This window comes from Lutra lutra, chromosome 9, assembly GCF_902655055.1.
Source record: "Lutra lutra chromosome 9, mLutLut1.2, whole genome shotgun sequence".
Classification (NCBI taxonomy): domain Eukaryota; kingdom Metazoa; phylum Chordata; class Mammalia; order Carnivora; family Mustelidae; genus Lutra; species Lutra lutra.
Genome location: NC_062286.1, coordinates 61221714 through 61228942, shown reverse-complemented (window position 1 = coordinate 61228942; position 7229 = coordinate 61221714).

Below are 7229 nucleotides of genomic sequence, written 5' to 3'. Positions count from 1 at the left end.
TGTCAGATGACTTTGGAATAAAAATTACAGAAAGCTCTTGTCAATCACGTTCTTTATATATAAACTCATTCACCACAGACCACTAAAATTTTTCATGGTTCCATGAAAGTATTTAACTTTATTGTTTGTTTTAAGAATGTTACTAGGTGAAATTACTTCTCAAATCTGCCCGACTTCCTCACAGAGCTCCAATTCACGTAAGTAGGTTCTCCCATGGACCTCCCCCTGCATCTCCGCCCCATCCTACCCCCACTCTCAACCTCTCATCCTGACAGAGCTCTGCTTCCAGTCGTGCCAACTTCCAATCCATTCTCTCCCTGCAACTAGAATGATCATTATAATATACAGATCTCAGCATACTACTGCTCTTTTTTAAAATCCTTCAATGGTAGGGGTGCCTGACTGGCTCAGTCGGTAGAACACGCACTCTTGATCTCAGAGTTATGAGTTCAAGCCCCTTAATTGGGTATAATGATTACTTAAAAATAAAATATTCAAATTAATTAATTAATGAAATTAAATCAGTGAAGTCCTTCAATGGGTTTTGAAGTGCAGGCTCTTTTATAAGCTTAGGGGCCGTGGAGGGGCTGGCCTCCCCTCTTCTTTTAACTCAGCCCTATCCCTTTCAGATCTAGCCAGGAACTACCTCCATTTCCCAAGACCTAGACTTTCTCTTACTTCTGGACATTCACGCACCCACCCCCGTCACTGCAGTCTCTTTGAGCAACAGTCTGACTTTTACCCAGTCTTTAGGCAGAGCACGGGCACACTCTGGGAGGAACAATGTCCTTGTCCCCATTCCCTTTACACCATAGGCTTTCTGAGGGCAGAGACTGGGTCTTGTTTACCTTGGTATCCCCAGTGCCTGGTACCATCACTGGCACATAATATGTGTTCAAAAATTAAATGCCCATGTGAATAAATGAAACAGCATACTTGAGAAATTTTTAACTCCTGAGAAAAAACACATACGCTATCAATTTTATGGACCTAATTAGAATCAAAGACTTTAAAACTAGGTTTTCGGGTAAAGGAGAAATTCACAATTTATTCTCACAGTTTTATTTTGAAAAGTACTAACGCAAAAATAAAGTTAAACAAAACTAAAATGTTCCTCTGAATTCATTATAAATGAAATAAAACTCATGAGAATCATTCAAATCTTTTTTTGTTAGACCGGACCTTCTCAATAGAATATATTACTTAATAATGAGATTTTTACAAGAGCAAAATTCTATTTATGAAAAATAAGTGTGACTGGGGCACCTGGGTGGCTCAGTGGGTTAAGCCGCTGCCTTCGGCTCAGGTCATGATCCCAGGTCCTGGGTTCGGGCCCCACATCGGGCTTTCTGCTCAGCAGGGAGCCTGCTTCCTCCTCTCTCTGCCTGCCTCTCTGCCTACTTGTGATTTCTCTCTGTCAAATAAATAAATAAATAAATAAAATCTTTAAAAAAAAAATAAGTGTGACTGATTAAATTTGACCATATTTAAATAAATCTAACTAAGAATATTCTTTCCCACTAAAGAAGCAGTGAAAATATTTTGAATAAAGGATAGGAGAAAAATTTTTAGAATACTTTTTCCTCTTAAGAAGCCAAAAAGCAGGGCAAATATAAATTCTGGGCTTGCAATTCAAATTCCAGAGAGGCTTGGGGCATCTGGGTGGCTCAGTTGGTTAAGCGTCTGCCTTTGGTTTAGGTCCTGGGATCGAGTCCTGAATCGGGCTCCCTGCTCAGCAGGAGCTGAGCTCATGCTCATGTTCTCTCTCTCTCTCTCTCTGTCAAATAAATAAAAATCTTTATTAAAAAAAAAAAAAAAAAAAACAGCCTGGGTGGCTCAGTATGTTAAAGCTTCTGCCTTCAGCTCAGGTCATGGTCCCAGGGTCCTGGGATGGAGCCCCGCATCAGGTTCTCTGCTCAGCGGGGAGCCTGCTCCTCCCCCCCACCGCTCTCTGTGCCTGCCTCCCTGCCTACTTGTGATCTCTGTCAAATAAATGAATAAAATCTTTAGAAAGAAAAAAAACAAATTCCAGAGAGGCTTAATTGCATCAAAATGGCTTTATTTGTGAATGATGCTTGTTTGTCCTTCATCATAGGGGCTCCCAAACACACTAAAGGCTGCGGGGCTCCAGCTCACCCTGTGAAGCCAGACCCCTACTCTGTTCATTGGCATTTCTCAAGCACCCTAAGGTCACAGCCTGCTTTTGTGAGGTGGAGATTATGACTCTAAGTAGTGAATGGTAAGGATTTCATATTCTGTCTGCAAATCATAATGAGATCTCATGGTACAAGGTATAAAACAATTTGTTCTCAAATATTGCTTTGCCACCTCCACTGTTCATTAACTTAATTTTGTGGGAGTTTCTTGATGGAAGACAATCAAACACATTTATGTGTGAGTCACAAATACGACTCCACTGATTCTTTGGAAAATAGAATTCTATTGTTAAGATAAAAATAAAGAGTCATCGCCTTTCTTAGTTTTCCAGAAATAAACATGTTTTCCAAGAAGAGGAGAAGACAAAAGTAGACAGATAAAGATACGTCGCGGTATTCTCCTAACAGGGACTTCCCTTCATCTACGAGAACATTAGTGTGGTAGGCTGAATGATGGCCCCCAAAGACATCAGGTCTTTCCCCTGCAACCTGCAGATGTCACCTTAACTGGGAGAAAGGTCTTTGCAGATATGAAGTTTTTCAGATCGGGAGATTATCTTGGATTATCTGGTGGGCCCCAAAAGCTGTCACGTACCTCCTCACAAGAGAGATGGATACAGATTTGTTGTAGGCACAGAGGAGAAGGTGATGTAAAGACAGAAGCAGTGATTGGAGTGATAGCCTCACAAGCAAGGAGGGCCAGCAGCCTCCAGAAGTCAGAAGGGATAAGAAATGAAGACTCCTGTCAGAGCCTGCAGAGGGAGAAGGCCCGGCTGACCCCTTGATTTGGGCCCAGTGATACTGATCTCCTACTCCCAGCCTCCAGAACTGTGAGAAAATATATTTGTGTTATTTGAAACCACCCAGTTTGTGGTCATTTGTTACCCAGGGCACTAGTATGACGAGGGTCTCATTAACATGCATTATAATGAGCTTAGGGGGCAAAATGTTTATTTTAGTAGATTGATTGCAATCTTGAGGATTGAGGATTTGTTCAACAAATATTAAATCAAACACTTACTACATACCACTAGAATATAAGCTCCATTGGGCAGAGATTTTTCAGTTTTGTTCACTGCTATATCCTTATCATCTAGCAGAGGCTTGGTAAGTTTTTGAGAGATGTTTGCTAACCACTCCTCTAGGCCCTGGGATATAGCAGTGAACAAAACAGATGATGTCTCTGTACTTGTGGAGCTTCCACTGGTGTGGAGGAAAGATAATAAATAAGCAAATAAGTATATTACATAATACCTAGTAATGATAAATGCTACGTGGGCAAAGCAGAATAAAGGGGTAGAGAGAGACTGGGATTGTGAGGTAGTGCCGTTTTAGATATGGGAGTTAGGAAGGCTTCCCAGAGGAGGTGACATTTGAACAAGGGTCTGAATGAGGTGAAAGAGCAACTCTGGTGACTGAGGAAAAATATTCTAGGCAGAGGGAAAGTTATGTGCAAAGGTCCTGTGATGGGAGAGGGCTTGGTGTATAAGAAGAACTGGAGGAACAACCAAGAGGCCAGTGTGGCTTTGGAGTAGAATGTGTGTAACAGTGGAACTGTGGGAAATTAGACCAGAGATGGGCAAGGCGGGAGCAAGATCATAAGGGACCTTTTTTTGGTTAGGACTTGGCTGAAATAGAAGGGGAAAAAATACACCAAGTTTCTACAAAGAATTTATAAGTGATCCCAAATTTTCTGAACTTCATTTAGCTAAAAGAAACAGGGAGATTTTAGATATCTACTTTTCTCCTCACTCTTTTTGTCTTCCGAGCTCTCAATTTTTAGTGTGCTGTTCAGTTTTACGAACGGATAGAGAGTTTAGGTTGTTTCTTCTAGTAGGAGTGGAGCTTGGACTTGCTAACGCTTGTAGTGGTGTTGTCTTTAAATGAGTAGTACTGTTGTTCATCGTGAGACGTTAAAGATGCATGAAAGATTCTGCTCAGCCCATGCTTGCTCACTTTGTTTAGAGATTATTTAGGAAGTCAGGAACTAGAAAAGACTTGCTCTGTGGTATAATTTGTTTCCAGAATTCATTGCGAATAGAACATATGGTTACTTGCAAAGGTGTGAAATGACTTCCTTTATATAGAAAACACTACTATGCACAAGACTTTTCTCTGTGGCCAGGCCAATGGAAATAAAACATTTTTATTTCCATTATTCAGCGCATTTTTTTTAAGAAACCCTAATGATACGATTTTTTTTTATCTACCCAGATTATTAATGGCAGTCCTGACAAGAGTTAATATCTGTTTCTAAGAATCCAACATTTCTGCTTTAGTGGATATATGTATTCCTTTTCTAAAGATTGAATTTTACAAGATCATTCTCTAAAAATCATTTGGACTTAGGGGGAAAATGGATCTGGTGCAAACTTTTAAGATTCTATGCAATGGTATAACCAGAACACTAATGAAAACAGTAAGAATTCTGATTAAAAAAAAAAAATAGCACATCCAACCTGCAGATGCAGCTGCACCCACCTGCATGCCCTGTCAGGTTTTTTGTTTTTTTGTTTTTTTTAAGATTTTATTTATTTATTTGTCAGAAAGAGAGAGAGAGAGTACAAGCAGGGGAGTGGCAGGCAGAGGGAGAAGCAGGCTCTCTGCTGAGCAAGGAGTCTGACGTTGGACTCAATCCCAGGACCCCGGGATCATGACCTGAGCTGAAGGCAGACACTTAACTGACTGAGCCCCCCAGGCACCCCTACCCTGTCACTTTTTGCAACACCAACCCCTAGGGCTCGCGCATGGCCTCCTCTGGGATATTCATGATGAAATGATGAAATTAAAGATCTTCATTGGAGGCAACAACTCTTCTGGAATTAAATGAATTATATGTAGGCCCAGCTTCTTCAGCTGCCCTTCGGTCACCTTGTCCAGGACAGTTTAACATTGAGGGAAGATTGGCAGTTCTTAAGGCCACTGAAGTGCCACTACTTGTATTAAAGAAAGGCATTTCTGTAAGATTTTGAGTTTTTCCCTTAAGACTTTCATGAGCTGCTTCAAAATATGAATATGCTGTGAAAAACAGTGTATAACTCAATGGGACTTCCATGTCATGCTGTTCTTTTTTCCCTATCTTCCAATTGCATGTAAGCTAATGACTGTCACAGAAACACATGTCAGAGAAGAATGAATTGTAGTTGGTAAGTTGGGCAGGGGAAGACTTCCTATAGTAATGGTCCTGTTGTTTAGTCTTCTCACTGGAGCTTTAAAGAATGCCAAAAATGGAAATACTGAATGGGTCTCTCAGGCATTGCATCTGGAAGCATGCAAATAGAAGCTCAACTACAATGGCTTCACCAAATACGGATGGTGGCAAGATGGCTTCTCCACTGTCAAGCGTCATGTCCAGGAGTCAGGCAGGAAGAAGAGGGGAAAGGCAATGGGTATGTTCCCAGAAGCTCCACCAATTCACTGTTTATAGAATTGAGAATTGGCCAGAACCATGTTATTATAGGGTATCCACAACTACCAGAGAGGCTGAGAGTTCATTATTTTAACTGGACACTCTGCCTAGAATAGGATTGTATTCTGTGAATAAAAACAACGGCTAGGGGCGCCTGGGTGGCTCAATGGGTTAAGCCTCTGCCTTCGGCTCAGGTCATGATCTTGGGGTCCTGGGATCGAGCCCCGCATCAGGCTCTCTGCTCAGTGGGGAACCTGCTTCCCTTCCTCTCTCTCTGCCTGCCTGTCTGCCTACTTGTGATCTCTGCCTGTCAAATAAATAAATAAAATCTTTTAAAAAACCAACCAAACAAACAAACAAACAAAACAACGGCTATTGGGCAAGCCACTTGCAAGTCTGCCACACTGGCATACTGTGTAACTTAAGGACGCTAATCACAAATCTGATATTTATTGAACTCTGTAATTTCTTAGGATGGCTTAGGGTAGAAGCTCTTAGGAAACATTAATGTTTCTCTGGGGCAACGTTAAAGAACAACACTTCAAAAATTACTGGAATACATTATCCAGGCCCTCTTAAATAATGTTACTAAGGGACTTAGAATAGCACCACCAGAAGTACTCTAGGAATGTAATACAACTTTAAATTAAGACTCAAAATGACAAACACAAAAACTTGTATCATTTGCATTCTCCCCACAACTCTTTATTTATGAACTGTATGAAGCTAAATCAAAATACAGAAGACACATAAATCAAATTTAACTTTCAGCCAGAATAGAACTGCTGATATGCTCTCAGGGTAAAATTTATTAATCCCTGAAAACATGCTATAAAATGAACTTGTAAAATATAACTTTGTTATAGCATGTTCCCTTAAAAAAAATACATTTGATTTTGGGAGAGCTGGGTTTGAGTGCCAGTTGGTGACCACAGGGGACATAGTACTGACCCAGGATGCACTCCCACATTCTTACATTCCAGTAGGACCCAGTCTTACTCAAGCATCATCTTGCCCCACCAAGCCCTGGCATTTTAGGAGCTGCTGACCCCATCCCCAGCACCACGAGTAATCCCCCTTCCCTTGCCAAGTAGTTTGGTCAGAAATGGGTGTTAATCGGTATAACTTAGGATTTCTATTATTAGTGGCCAAAAATATTCTAATTAATAACATGAATGCTGAACAAATTACTTAACTGCTTAGCATCCTGATATTTAGTCTATAAAATGGGGGTGATATTGTCTTCCCTATCTATCCAACATAATCACTGTAAAAGTGCTATTTTATTTTATAAAATGGACTATATCTAGAAGGGGGTGTTATGCAAAAATAAATAAAATTAGACCGAATAGCTTGGGGCATTTCCTATAAACTATCAGATTATTGTTGGGTTTAAAAATTATGGAAACTATATTGAAAAACAACTATTTTAGGGGCACCTGGGTGGCTCAGTTGGTTGGCCATCTGACTCTTGGTTTTGGCTCTGGTCATGATCTCAGGGTTGTGAAATCGAGCCTGCATAGTGGCCCTGTGCTGGGTGTGGAGCTTTCTGAAGATTCTCCCTCGGCCCCTCCCCCCAAACAAAACAAAAAACCCCCCATAACTATTGCAAATATATGCATTAAATGAATGTCAGATACTTTAAGTTAGTACCCCTGTGAATG